This window comes from Macrobrachium rosenbergii, chromosome 44 (genome assembly GCF_040412425.1).
Source record: "Macrobrachium rosenbergii isolate ZJJX-2024 chromosome 44, ASM4041242v1, whole genome shotgun sequence".
NCBI classification, from domain to species: Eukaryota; Metazoa; Arthropoda; class Malacostraca; order Decapoda; family Palaemonidae; genus Macrobrachium; species Macrobrachium rosenbergii.
In genome coordinates this window covers 18,492,668-18,507,224 of record NC_089784.1, presented here as the reverse complement: position 1 = coordinate 18,507,224, position 14,557 = coordinate 18,492,668, and the positions used below count along the sequence as shown (strand labels likewise).

General features: G+C 37.4%; 1 protein-coding gene across 2 annotated transcripts in view; it reads left to right on the top strand.

Moving 5' to 3' along the window:
• The first annotated feature begins 23 nt into the window (after nucleotides 1-23).
• The window catches only part of LOC136829372 (uncharacterized), a 53,864-nt gene continuing 39,330 nt past the window's right edge, over nucleotides 24-14,557 (top strand). Inside the window, exon 1 of one of the 2 annotated variants that reach the window (XM_067087819.1) lies at nucleotides 24-190. The gene's annotated coding sequence lies outside the window, so the exon portion shown is untranslated. The remainder of the gene's footprint in view (nucleotides 191-14,557) is intronic. The other variant, XM_067087820.1, reaches the window with a different exon arrangement.

Here is a 14,557-nt window from a genome sequence, read left to right as displayed (position 1 = left end):
AGGGGGGAGGGGAGGGAGGCGGTAGGAGGCAAGAGGAGGCAGCAGCAGCAGCAGCAGCAAGCTGATGTAGGTGTGTGTGAGTCGTTGGGGAACTTGTGTTTAGTGTACGACAGGGCCCAGCGTCCGCATCATCTCAATCTTCAACAACAAATTTCTACTGTATCTTCACCAACAATACCCTCCAACACACGTGAGTGTCCCTCCAACACGGTCAGGCACGTGTTTCTCCCCCCCTCCAGCCGCAACCACGCTGTTTTCCCTCGGTATCAATACGAATGTTACATATTATAGTGAAAAATAAGTGAAAAGCAAAAGGACATAGTGATCAGCCGTCCCCAGGGGAGTCCAACGGTGCTCTTTTTTATGGTTTTTTTCTTCATTTTGTGTCTCATTACATCGTCTCATCGGTCGCAGACTATCATGGCATGAATGGAGAAACCATAACAAGTGCAAAGCAACTGAAATACAAGGCAGATTCTGTGTAATTTGCGTTTTTTCAGTGTCCGACATTGTCAGTGCCTATCGTCTCAGTGTCTGTGGGCTTCATACGGGCCGAGTGGCCGATTCAATATGGCTGCCGTCCGAAGCCTTGAAAAGATGGCAGTTGTCTGGGTACTTATTCACTCCTCTCCATCGCGTTATGCTTGCCGGAACTGTGCATTTATCGTCCATGGTAGAAACTCCCGTCCGGACGTGCTTGTAGGATGAGATTTACTATTGACAGTTGTAAGGAAGTGAGGTTTATTCATGCGAGTTTTGTCCCCTTTGTTTCGATCTGTACGAAATGAACGGATTGTGAGTGTGTATCGGTGATAACTGAAAACCTTTCCATCCACTCTCGCTCAGTCTTCCCTTAGTTTTCATTCAAACACTCACGCGTCAGCAGTAAGGGAATTGTCAATGATTTTCGTCAGTTTTTAAATAAATGCGAATCGAGAAATTTTACTAAAATCGCAAAATTGGTTGCGCTCGTATTGGTGTGAAGGGGGAGGGCAGGCGAGGAGAATGGTTTTAGGGAGGGATTTTTGGGGGTGATAGGGGTGGACCTTGAGAGGGGTTTATGTGTTTGGGAGAAGGGGGAAGAGGGACACTTTGAGGGACCCTCCCCCAAATATTCGGCGCGAGCTGCAGACGGACACAGTGTTCGTATTTACGTTCTTGGCTTAAGTGTGGTAATTGAGGGTGTGAATTATCGACGGGCGGGATAGTTAATCTGTCACACCGGTGGTATTGGGATACATGAGATTAATGTTGGATTGATATGAAGCCAGTACTGTTTGCGCATTTAGACGCGATATTTACGACAGAATAGGGACTGAAAAAGAGTATTATATTGTCGATCGCAGATTTACTGAATGAGCATCTCTACTCGATGGCAATTGGAGGAGTAATTGACGTAGAGTGGGGAGCATACGTATTGTTTAACTGTATTTTTTTATATGATTGATTATATCTAAAAGGCGCTGTTCATTCAGTTGACAATTGTTGTCAAAATAAAGTTTGTTTGGAGGCAGTTTGTTTTTCGGAATCAACCATTCTCTTTTTTTTTTTCCCTCAAACAATCAGTTCGCCTTTCCTAACCTGTTGGCTTCTGTAGGACTCGTGATGCTTGTTGGGAGCTCGCTTTTGCAGTGCGTGAATGGCGGTTTTGCAACTATCCTGAACTGCTGAAATGTTTGTACTTATGTAGGAGTTGGGAAGAGAGATGGCTAGAGTAATATATTTTATACATAGCATAAACCAACACATGACTCTGTTAGGGTCGAAGGTAAGTCACGAAGTGTGAGGGGTTATCGAAAGTTTATTAACTTTTGTATCCATTTATTTTACGAGAACCTCATTTGCCATGGAAGTCTTCGCTGAGAAGAATGTATAAAACTTGCATTTTGTGATTTGTTAGGGTAATTAAATCTGTAATGGCCGGATTGGTTAACCTAGGTTATAGAAATATATATAAGGAAATCATCTTTTTCATTTGTTAAGGGGGTTCCTGCCGTAGGCTTTTTAAAATTGGTCTTTTGGACTTGTTTCAAGCTGCAAGTTTTGTAAGCAGTTTCATGTATTGTGTGTTAGATTTATGTACTCAAAAATTACCACTGGTTATACATTTCGTACATTTTGAGCGGAAGTCAAAGTCCCCGTCTCTCTCTCTCTCTCTCTCTCTCTCTCTCTCTCTCTCTCTCTCTCTCTCTCTCTCTCTCTCTATATATATATATATATATATATATATATATATATATGTGTGTGTGTGTGTGTGTGTGTGTGTGTGTGTGCGAGCGTGCACGTGTGTGTGGGGAAGGCTCAAATTTAAAATTATCAAGAAAAAAATGTTATTTTATAATGTGTTATTGGGATACTTTTGGCTTAATATTTGAAAATAAATAAAAATAGCATAAATGATGAAAATACGTGCGCACACACACACACATAAATGATGAGTATATATATATATATATATATATATATATATTTAAATTTATATACACACACGTCGGGATCGAACACACACACAGGTGGAAAGCACACACACACACACAAGTCTAAACCCTGAGAGACACGATCCCGACGTGAGTCAGAAATTTACACACACACATTGTGTGTTGATATATATAATATATATATATATATATATATATATATATATATATATATATATGATGGTGGGGGAACATAGGCAAGAACTTTAGGGAGAATAAGATATTATAGTTGTTCAATGGGAAAGTAAGTGCAGAGAGAAAGGTTAATGAGCAAATGGATCTCAGAGTGAAGGATGTCGGTTAAGAGTGATTTGAAGATTTGCAGGATGTGGAGTTGAGGAGAGAGAGAATGCAGCTGAATAATGCAAGAGTGGAAAGGGTTAGTTAAAGGTGGAGAATGCTAACAGAAGTTGAACACATCCGAGTGATTAAGAGGGTAGACATAGGAAAGACCAGAACTTGGGATTATAGGTAAGATGTTGTAGTATGTTGGTAATAGTGTGATTGAGTAGCTGGCTGTGGTTTGTAAGGTATGTATGGATAACGGAAAGGTTCCAGATGTGAGAAGTTTAAAAGTGAAGGGAAAAAGCTGTATGTGGAATACATAGGCCTAGAAAAAGCTTGTGATAGAAATGATAACAGCAATGTGCAGGATGTTGAGTTTGAAATCTTTAGAAGGTGAGTAGTTAAAAGTTGTCCAAGCATTTTTATGATGGAAGTGAAGCATGTGATGGGTGGAAAGATGCGAGATAAAAGAAAAATCAAATTTCAGTGTAAGAAACAATAAACGATTTAACACTTAGCAATGATGGTGATGATGAGTATAATTCCAGCTCTAGTAAATGTATTTGAATTCGACAGATATATGTTTTTATGGGCAGGAATGGACATACCTGTCTTCGCGGTCGAATGGTTAACGTTACCTCATCGTAATATACTGGGCGCATGTTCGAGTACTGCCATTGGCGTCAGAGTTTCTTCACTAGGTTCGTGGTTTGAATCTTAGTCTTTGTAGTGATAAGCTTATCTAAAACAGAGATGAAGAAATCGAGAAATTAATAAATTAGCGTGTTTATACATACACACACATATATATTTATATATGTATATACAGTATTTTGAGGAGAGGAAGACCTAAGAGTCAAAGATATGGGGAATGAATTGTGCACTGTGTTAGCGGTTTGACGCTCACCTAACGAGCCATTGGTGAGTGTGTATGAAGCGTCTAGTGTTGTTAAAGTTTTCTGTACAGGTTACATACATGATTCAGGAGTTTTATATATACAGTATATATAATATAGTATATAATATAGCCTATTGTTTAGTGTTCCTGTATTCGTAACGTCTATTACTTCAAGTCAACACCTCTCTAGCCATATGTCTTCCTTACCCTTAAGGATAAAACTCAGAATGAAAAGAAGAAAATGGTTGCTCAGTTGTGTTTGTATTATCTTCTATTTCCAATGAAACTTAAAAGAATATAAAATCTTTTGGAGCTTAGTAATCAGACAAATGAAAGTTAAAAATAAAAATCCAAATAAAATGTGAAAATGAACAAGGAATGTAGGCTGACTGAGCCAGACGGATTGGGGCGATCTTCCACGAAGCTCTACTAATATTCTCTCATATTCTGACGGTGTGATGTTTTCAATTCAGCCAAATTCTGCTTTTATTGCCTAGTTTGCTCGTATTGATTCTTTGCCTTATGCAGTCGTCTATCACGTGACCCCGTGTGTTCACGTATAGTACAGTTGTGAGGTATGTGTGACAGGTTTATGAATCTTATTAAAGTATTTTTTTTTTACTCTGTTCCACTTTCAGAAAAAAGTCCATGGTTCTTTGTCTATGTAGGCAAATTGTTGTAAAAAAATGTTCAAAATTCTACCTCCCGAGGATAATTCACGGAAGTAAAGGTTTACTATTAATTATAAATTGATATGAAAACGAGTATAAAGTAAAATGATTGAAATAATTAAAAGGTTTAAATAATGAAGGCCCAGCCCTCTTCTGAAAACCCAATATCTTCACACAACGCCGTAAAGGCATTTTATTGATCACCGCTTGCATACGTTCGTGTTAAGTAGGGAGTGATGACAGCGGTCGACTATCTTTTACTTTCTGGTGGTTTATTATCGTTCAGTTATTTGATTTTAATTTACTGTAGTTTTCCTTTAAATTAGCTCTAGATGCCTGTCGTCAAAACAGCGTTCAAGAATTTTGAAAGTCTAGAAAACTATTGATAAGCCTTTTTGCGTGTTACAGAATGTCCTCTTTGGCTTACTTCCATGAACGTTGGGTGTTTTGTATGCGAAGCCGTTTTGCCTGTATGGGTTGAATTAATGGTAGATATTTTATAAAGGAAGAAGATGAATAAATCAATCCGTGAGCAAGTGAACGAAAAGGGGGTTTTGGGGGTGGGGGAGTGGCGCTTCGGATCAGACTGAATTGAAAGGCGCCAACGTGCTGCTGGTAAGGCTTTGGTGTAATATTATGAAGCTAACTAAGAACGGCCTATATTTTTCGATTTTAATATTATTGTTGCTTGTTTATTTATTTTTGCTCAGAAAGGAAGCATGGTACGAATGGCTCTTTTTTTATTTGTTGATTTTTCTGAGATGGTTTGCAGCGGCAATGGTTACGTCGTGTGTGTATATATATATACATATATATATATACACTATATATATACACAATGTATGTATGTATATGTATATCCACGTTGGATGGGGAACCCAGTACTCTTATCTAATGTAGGCCTACATTTAAAAAGCAGAATATTTGAAAGGGAGAAAAATGCGTGGACCGTACCCTTTATCAAAGTGATAGTTCCTCCTGTACAAAGATGACAATGTACAAAATCAGGAAGTACCGAAGCAGCAGAAGAAAAGAAACTGTTATGAAACAGCAATCAAAGGTTACCGATTTCTTTTGATTGAATGTAAGCCACGTTGGTATGATGTTTTACAGGATCCTTTGAGGTGAAAAGGATCTACTGCGTAAATTCTCTAGAACTGTGGGCATATTGACGGTTGTAGACATGGCATGCATCTCACGACAGTTGGAAGGAGATTTTGGTGATTTCAGTAAACCTGGTTACTGATGAGGTATCCTCTAATTCATCCGCAGTGAAAGTTTACTATTATTCAGCAGATGATGTAGCAAGTTGGCGTAAGTAGTCAGTATCTCCAAGACCGGTCTGGTTATTGGTGCAATTGAGGAACTGACCTAGCGCTAACTTAGCGAGTATTGCGTTGTTTTGAAACTGCGGAATTGTTGTGGTTCCTTTTTTTAATTAGTTCCTCAGTCCCCATACTTCAGATTTTCTTTATTTCTCTCCCAAGGTTGTTCATGTGGTCCTGTCTTCAGGTGTTATTGTTGCTTTTACCTTCTTGGGTTTAGAAATAGGCTTAGTCTTAGTTATTCCCACTGATGCCTTATCATATGCCAGGTAATACCATTCAAAATTTGCTGAAATGTGGTTCAATGGCTGTTAATACCCTTTTCCTTGTAAGTTCAAGAATTTGTACCTCACTTTCCTATATACTTTCCAGATTTAAAGGTCAGGTCCTCTGTTCACTTTGGACCGAGCAGTACTCCTGTTGTCTCTTGCCTTATTGTTTGTCAAACACTACTATTTTGACTTAACTTACTTCTGGGTAGACAATATCTTATTCTGCCCTCCGTTATTGTTTACCTCTATGTTAGACAGTACTCCTATTGTCACCTGCCACATTGCTTGCTTTTGGTTTAGACAAAGTCCCTATTTGACTAACTTGTTTAGCCCTGGGTTAGACAATATTTTTATTCTGACCTTCCTTCTTGTTTACATTTAATAGACTGTATTTCTATTGTTGCCTATCCTGTTGCTTACTTTCGGTTAGACATTCTAACTTTAATTCAGGGTTAGAGAAACTCATATTCTCAGCGTGGCATTTACTTTTAATTTAGACTTTACGTAATTATTTTCTTTAAGTTTGTCAGTACAACTTTTCTGACGAACTTTATTATATACCTCTGGGTTCGACAAGATTGTATTGATCTTGTCCCGTAACATACCGTGTATTCCTGTTCTCTCCCATACTATTTTTTATTTCAAGGACAGGTAGCACTCTTAATCTTATTTTATTGTTTCATGATTGTCAGCTCTCTTATTATTCCTTGGCTCTGATGTGATTGTTTACTTGTGTGTTAAACAATACTTGTATTGTCACGTACTTTATTGTTCACTCTTCGGTTAGACAGTTCTGTTGTCTTGTCTTGTACTTAGCTCACATTGTTCCATACCTTATTGTTCACTCATGGGTTAAACAATACTCCTACTGTTCCTTACCTAACTGTTGCTGCTGTGCTTAGAATGACTTCTGGTATCCTTTACTTTAACTCAGTTTTCTGGGTTTTCATTCTTTATTCTTCTTACGTATAATGTTTCATTTTAAGTGTTACTGGCGGAGAAAGAGGAAAATTTATATAAAAAAGAATCGAAAGCCTCTCAAGTTCAGAAATATGCTCTGCTTTTGCTTGTAAGTCTGTGTGAAACAGTTCATCATTTTGATTACAAGGTCTCGAAGTGTCATGAGTTTGTTATACCTCTCCTCTCGATCTTTATTCTTCTATGTTTCATTCAAAACTTTTTTTGTTTTGTTTCAGTAAATTGCTTTGTATGATATTGTTTGGAGTACTGCTGTTGTTTTAGAGAGATCGGATAATGAAGTGTTTTCTTTGGTATTGCAGTCTTATTTTTTAGACCAACAGTCATGGCAGTCAATGTTAATGTATATCTCACGCTGACGATTGAAAATTAACTAAGTGAAATAGATAAATGCATTACCATGATTTCACTGAACCATTAACACGACTAAATGAAAAATAACCAAGTGAAATAGATAAATATAGTACCATGATTTCACTGAACCATTAACATGACTAAATGAAAAATAACCAAGTGAAATAGATAAATATAGTACCAGGATTTCACTGAACCATTAACATGACTAAGTGAAGCCCTTGGAAACAAAACTTTAATTACCAAATTATTTAAATGCTGTATACTTCCTCTACCGCCACAAGCTTACAAGTTTAGCGTGAATGCTTAACGCATTGACTAACTGTGCCAGTTCAGCGAATTATTGTAAATTAAGGAATAAAGGATCCCAGTTCCAGAGGTCCTTTGTTCTTCACACAGTTCGACTGTGGAACAGTCTCCCTGAGGATGTTGTGGAACTGGAACTTCAGAAGTTCAAGCGAATATGCAACGCATCGTTACCCTAAAATTATTCTGCTTGTATTTTAATTTACTTACATTTTTATCTATTTATCTATCCATTTGTTAATTCACTTTTTCATTTCGAATAACTGACCTCTTCTTAACGTATTTCCTATTACCCTCTGTTACTTTCAAATCAACACCATATTCGTTGGAATCTTGAATTTCAAGTCAGTGGCCGCTGTGGGCTTGATCCGTATGAATAAGGGTCATCTTCTGAATAATAATAATAATAATAATAATAATAATAATAATAATAATAACTTTTTTATTTTGATAATATTTATATGCTTTACATCGGTTGTATAGTATTGTTTCGTATGATTACACCCACAATACGAGTGTCCGGGTGTCCAACCATTCAGAGATTGGCTTAGAAATCATTTGTTATTGCTCAGTTTCAGATTGATTCGTTTCTTTTGCTGGTAGTATAGCCAAGTGGGCGAAATTTCTTACAGTCGATGTTTGTGCTTTCGTTTACTATGAGTTTTTTCTCCATACATGCCATGTTTTCCGATCTAAGTAACATGTAAAATGAAAGTCTTCAAATATGGATGATGCAATTCGTAATTGGTCGCAATTTATAGTAAGGCGACCGTTCATGACGGTTTCATGTTGCCTCGAGGACTGTCACTGAACGTCGCTAGAGTCCGGGTAACTTGAAGGAAGGAAGGGAGAAAGATTTTAACTGGAATTGTTGCAGTTAAACGTGAAAATCCTTCGACACAACGTATTACACAACTTCATTTTATATAAAAAAAATAAGAAAACGATAATAATTAGTTGTTCTGAGGACATCTTATTCTTGCTGAGAGAAGAATAGGAGAAACCCATTTTGATCTTTCTACTCCATGTGACTACAATATTTATTGTCATAAACCAGATTTTGCTAGAGTCAAAGAATGATTAACTTCAGAGGCCTTATAAAGCAGCTCTGTTTTGATCTTAGGATGTAAACATTTTCCCATCATCAACAAGAATAAGTTGGATTAAGTATGCGTATATAAATATATATATATATATATATATATATATATATATATATATATATATATATATATATACACACACACACACTGTGTCTGTGTGCGTGTGTGTGTATGTCTACCATGATTTTAGATCCAGATTAGAGATTTTAAACTTAGTCTAACGAAGGTAAGACCGAGTCTTAGTCTAACTATTATTTTAACTTATCTTGACAATTCGTTGTGCACAATGTGCTTCTTGGCGACTTTCATTAGAGTTATAGTGGTTCAAGTGTTTGAGACTCAGTCTTTGTAAATATGACGAACTTGTATCACCTTCGTGTTATGCCTATCTATGTGAATCATCAAGGAAAGGTTGATTGATAATCCCGGATTTGAAAGATTTCTGAACGAGGGGATTTTGGTGCCTCATTTGTCTGTTTGCACACACACACACACACACACACACACACACACACACACACACACACACACACACACACACACACACACACACACACTTATGGCGTGTATGTCCAAAGATTTCAAGATGTTAGGGTTTAGAATATATTTACACTGAGATTATCCAAATCTTGTTGGGTTCTGAAACATTATGGGGAAAGGTTACCATAAAGATTATTGCTATTTTGAGGTTAATAAAGAGCTTTTGTCTTTTGCAAAGCAAGTAAAAGTTAGTATTTAGATTACAAGTAAAAATGTTTGTGTGGAGCATTCCGAAGACATTCATGATGCTTATTTTAGCATAAAGTTGGTATATTCCTTTGTGACCTGGCCAATGTCTTTTTCACCGGGTGCTTAGACCAATATCAGTCTTCTTAAAAACTCCTCCCGCAGGGGGTTGCGTTGACGGCACTACCCCCCTGCGGGAGGAGTTTTTAAGAAGACATATTGGTCTGAGCACCTCGCGTGGTGCACTATAGGCATTACTAAGGGGTCTTTGCAGCACGCCTTCGGCTCCTAGCTGCAACCTCTTTCATTTCTTTTACTGTACCTCCGTTCATATTCTTTCTTCCATCAGACTATCCACCCCATCTAACAGTTGTTTCATAGTGCAACTACGAAGTTTTCCTCCTGTTACACCTTTCAAACTTTCTTACTGGCAATGTCCCTTCAGCGCTTAATGACTTCAGAGGTCCCAGCGCTTGGCCTTTGGACTGAATTTCATATCGTATTCTTTGAGAGTCGTAATCGTAAAGAAACGAAAGATGCCGGAAGTTGTTAAGAGAAACCCATTTGCTCAAAACATGAATGAAGATTGTTTACACAACCAAAACAATCGAGAGAATCCAGGTCCCCCACCAGGGGACTACCGGCAAGTAGGAACTTTCCAAAATGAAGGTTTGAGAATTTTTGCTTTGATTTCCTTTATTCCCTCCTGGAAGGAGTGAAAGGAATTAAGCAATGAGTATCCTATGGGTATGTATAGGTCTACCGTGTGACCGCGGAAAATGAGGGAGGAGACACTCCCAGTCACTATTATTATTATTATTATTATTATTATTATTATTATTATTATTATTATTATTATTATTATTATTATTATTATCCCAGTCACTATTATTATTATTATTATTATTATTATTATTATTATTATTATTATTATTTATTATTATTATTATTATTATTTATTATTATTATTATTCAGGGGCCACTGACTTGCAATTCAAACTTCCAAAGAATATTATGGTGTTCATTAGTAAATAAGAGAAGGTAAAGGGAAATACAGAAAGAAGAGATCTCCCTTATTAAAAAGAAACAATAAAAATGTATTAAAATGCAAGGAGAATATTATTAGGGTAGTAATGCATTGCATCTATGCTTGAACTTTTGAAGTTCCAATTGCACGACACCTTCTGGGAGGCTATTCCATAGTCCAACGGTGTGAGGAATAAAGGACCTCTGGAACTGAGAAGTTCGACAGCGAGGCGCATTTAGGCCTACTGCATATCGGTGCTGCTCGGCGAATCTGGTTGTTCTCGGCAGGAAAAGGGGACCAGGGATCAGTTGTGAATGTGAAAGATCTCTGTTAAAATGCAAGTTTAGTTAGGGAGATTGATTTATTGAAATATCTGTCACGGTGGCAGAGAGAACTTTCAGTCAGCCAGTTTTCTTGACTTCAGTAACAGCTGAATGAAGGCTGAATTCAGTAAACAGATGCTTGCAAGCCACTGTTGCTTGGCACGCCTGTGAAGAAACCGTCAGCTGACAACGATCCCCGAATTAGTCACCTATTGATTTTTAAACTTTTTTTTTTTTTTTTTGCGTTTTTGCTCCTAATGAGTCAGTGTTTTTTTGTTCATAGTTTAAAGGATTTGCTATTGGTTGTTACCTAAAATAACGCGCTGAAGATTGAGCTACTAGAAATCAGTTTTTGATCCCAGTTAAATGCAAGCGTTTGTGCTATCATTCGAATATCTACCTGTCGTAAACATTTCTACTCCGGTTAACAGATCGCCCGACGGTAAACGTTTTTTTCTTTTAATGACAGCACGGCCACTTGTAAACGGTAGTACTTTTTATAACAGATCTGACAACTTCCTGTAGATTTAGTCTTTTATTTTTTGTTTATATGAAGTTATCATCAACACCAGTTGTTCTCTACATAGTAACTCTTGTAATCGTGTCAGCATTTTTCAGTGTAACTGGAGATAATTTCTTTCTCTGATAATGATATGTCTTTCATATATGCTTCATATATACAGCTTCTCTCTCTCTCTCTCTCTCTCTCTCTCTCTCTCTCTCTCTCTCTCTCTCTCTCTCTCTCTGATAATGGTGTTGTCTTTCAGATATACAGATTTCTCTCTCTCTTTCTCTCTCTCTCTCTCTCTCTCTCTCTCTCTCTGATAATGTTGTTGTCTTTCAGATTTACAGATTTCTCTCTCTCTCTCTCTCTCTCTCTCTCTCTCTCTCTCTCTCTCTCTCTCTCTCTCTCTCTCTCTCTCTCTCTTCCCCACCCCCCAAGTCGGTTGTGACACTATGATGCATGCATTTCCATGTTGTTAGGTATATGAGCACGCTGGCACTCATATTCCACCGGCCATATAATATATGTGCCTGTATTAAGCAAGCTTGAATGGGCGAATTGGCTTGCAAAATAGAGCGGTTTATATGCATATTTCATACATACGCATACGTACTATGTGTATGTATGTATGTATGTATGTATATGGATATAAGGGGACAGAGGAGTTAGAATAGAGGATGAAGGCACCAAGTCGCTTTCGTGTTAATTTAGCACAATGGAAAACGGAATGTGTTCAACTAACGCGAAAGCGATCGATACCTTGTTTTTTATTTAGTTCCTCTGGCCTCAAATGTAGCCCTTTGTATATAATATTATGTGTGTGTGTATATATACATATATAATCATGAAGTCACAAATGTCGTTTAATATCCAATTCACGCTACTTCGGGAATATCTCCGATGGGGAATTTTTAAGTGATAAATGGATCGGTACCCCCCGGGTCTCGATCCGTCGACACAGTACCGTCCAACGGCTCCAGTCGACGGTCAAGCATCTTGAAGGTACCGTGTCGAGGGATCGAGACCCGGCGGTACAGGTCCATTTATCACTTAAAAATTCCCCTTCAGTGATAATTCCCCATCGGGGATATTCCCGAAGTAGCGTGAATTGGATATTAAACATTTGTAGCTTCATGACTCTATATAAATCACGGTGTGATAAAAACATTATAAACATATATATGTATGTATATATACTGTACATATATAGCCTAGATGTATATATATACACATATATGTTTATATATATGCATATATACTTATATATATACACGCACACACACATATATATATGTGTGTGTGTAAGTATATAATATAAATAGAATCTACTGGCCACTTTTTACCAGCTACGTATGTAATTGTAATAACGGCAGTCCCTTTTAACCTATCGAATTCTTCACACATTTTGGATGAGGTTGTCACTACAAAACCTTGGATCCAAACGTAAGAATATAAAGGAATTCTGATGTCCGTAGCAGGATTCGAGCCGGTTCGAATCTTACTCAGGACACCAGAATTACTTAATATCTTGCATTTGGATCCAAGGTTTTTTAGTGACAGACATATACAAAAAGTGTGAAAAATTCGATGAGTTAAGAGGGCATTGTCGTTATTACAATTATATATACGTAGCTGGTATAGCTTTTAAAGTAGATTTTATATATAGTATATACTGTATATTATTTATACTATATATGTATATATATATATATATATATATATATATATAAATATATATATATAAACTGTATTATATATATATATATATATATATATATATATATATATATATATATATATATATATATATATTTGTGTCATAGGGTTTTGAAAGTGTGTGCGTGAGAAAGCTGATTTATTTTGCACCTGTTGGAACAAATGTGAAAGGGCAGTTCATGTGCTGGTATAGGAAGGAAAAAGGTTGGTTGTCTGTGGGGTAGCTGAAAGGTATAAAACTAGGGTCAGAGTAACCCTTGTAATGCCAGAAAAATTCTAGGGATGGATGAAAGAATCCTGATTGTTAGTTGGAAGACAATGGATAAGATGGGGTACTGCAGGAGAAAAAGTTGAGATAGTGAGTGCACATATCCCAGGACTGGAATAGAACGGGAGAAGTTGAGTATATCTTAGTTTAACCAGACCACTGAGCTGATTAGTAGCTCCCCTAGGGCTGGCCCGAAGGATTAGACATATTTTACGTGGCTAAGAACCAATTGGTTACCTAGCAACGGGACCTACAGCGTATTGTGGAATCCGAACTACATTATACCGAGAAGTGAATTTCAATCACCAGAAATAAATTGGTCTAATTCTTCATTGGCCGGCCAGAGAATCGAACGCGGGCCTAGGAGAGTGCTAGGCGAGTACGATATCGACCCATCCAATGAAGAGCTATAGAACTGGAGAAAAATGCCAAGCTGGGCTGGGAGAATATGGAAGTGTGGTGGTGGTGCTAGGTTAGTGTAAATCTGTATCTAGCTGGCCTAGAATATATGAAAGGTTGGTAGTCCAAGGTGATTTAAATGCAAAAATATGTGACAGAAAGAGATGACACTGTCAGGTATAAAGGTCCTGGAGTAATTGAGATGAGCACCGTAGATGGGTTGTGCTGGCAGTGCACCTCACACATTGGGCCGTAGGCATATCTTAAGGTTCTTTGCAGGGTTCAATTGGCCCCTAGCTGCAACACCTTTAATTCCTATTACTATACCTCAGTTCATATTTTCTTTCCTCCATCTTACTTTTCATTCTCTCCTAACAATTACGACATCATTATTTTCAGCGCTGAATGACCTTATAGGCCCCAGTGCTTGGCCTTTGGCCAAAATTTTATGCTATTTTTATAAGCAATAGCTCCTGCTGGCATAAAGCCCCCTGAATCAACAATAAGAGAGGCAATGGGAAATGAGTTTGGAAGAGGGCTTGATTGTTGGAAGCACGTGATAAAGAAGAATGTTCCTAAGTATACTTTGGAAAGAGAAATGGTGATGAAATGAGTTTGCTAAATTACGTGTTAGTGGAGGTGAAAAGAGGAGTGCCTTTGGGACGACAGTTAAGATAGAAGTTAAGTTAAAGTTGGGGGTAATGGGTACCAGTGTGGCTGAAGTTAAGTTAAAGTTGGGGGTAATGGGTACCAGTGTGGCTGCATATGTAATTAAGACAAGTGAGTTTGATAAGAAGGAAGTGAGAAGATTGAGGAAGGTGAAAGTTGATAAAAATAGACTAGAGTTAAAGGCACAAAGGTGTAAATGTAGACAAAGGAGATGTAAAATATGAGGATGATGTCATAGATTCAGCATGGCGTGTT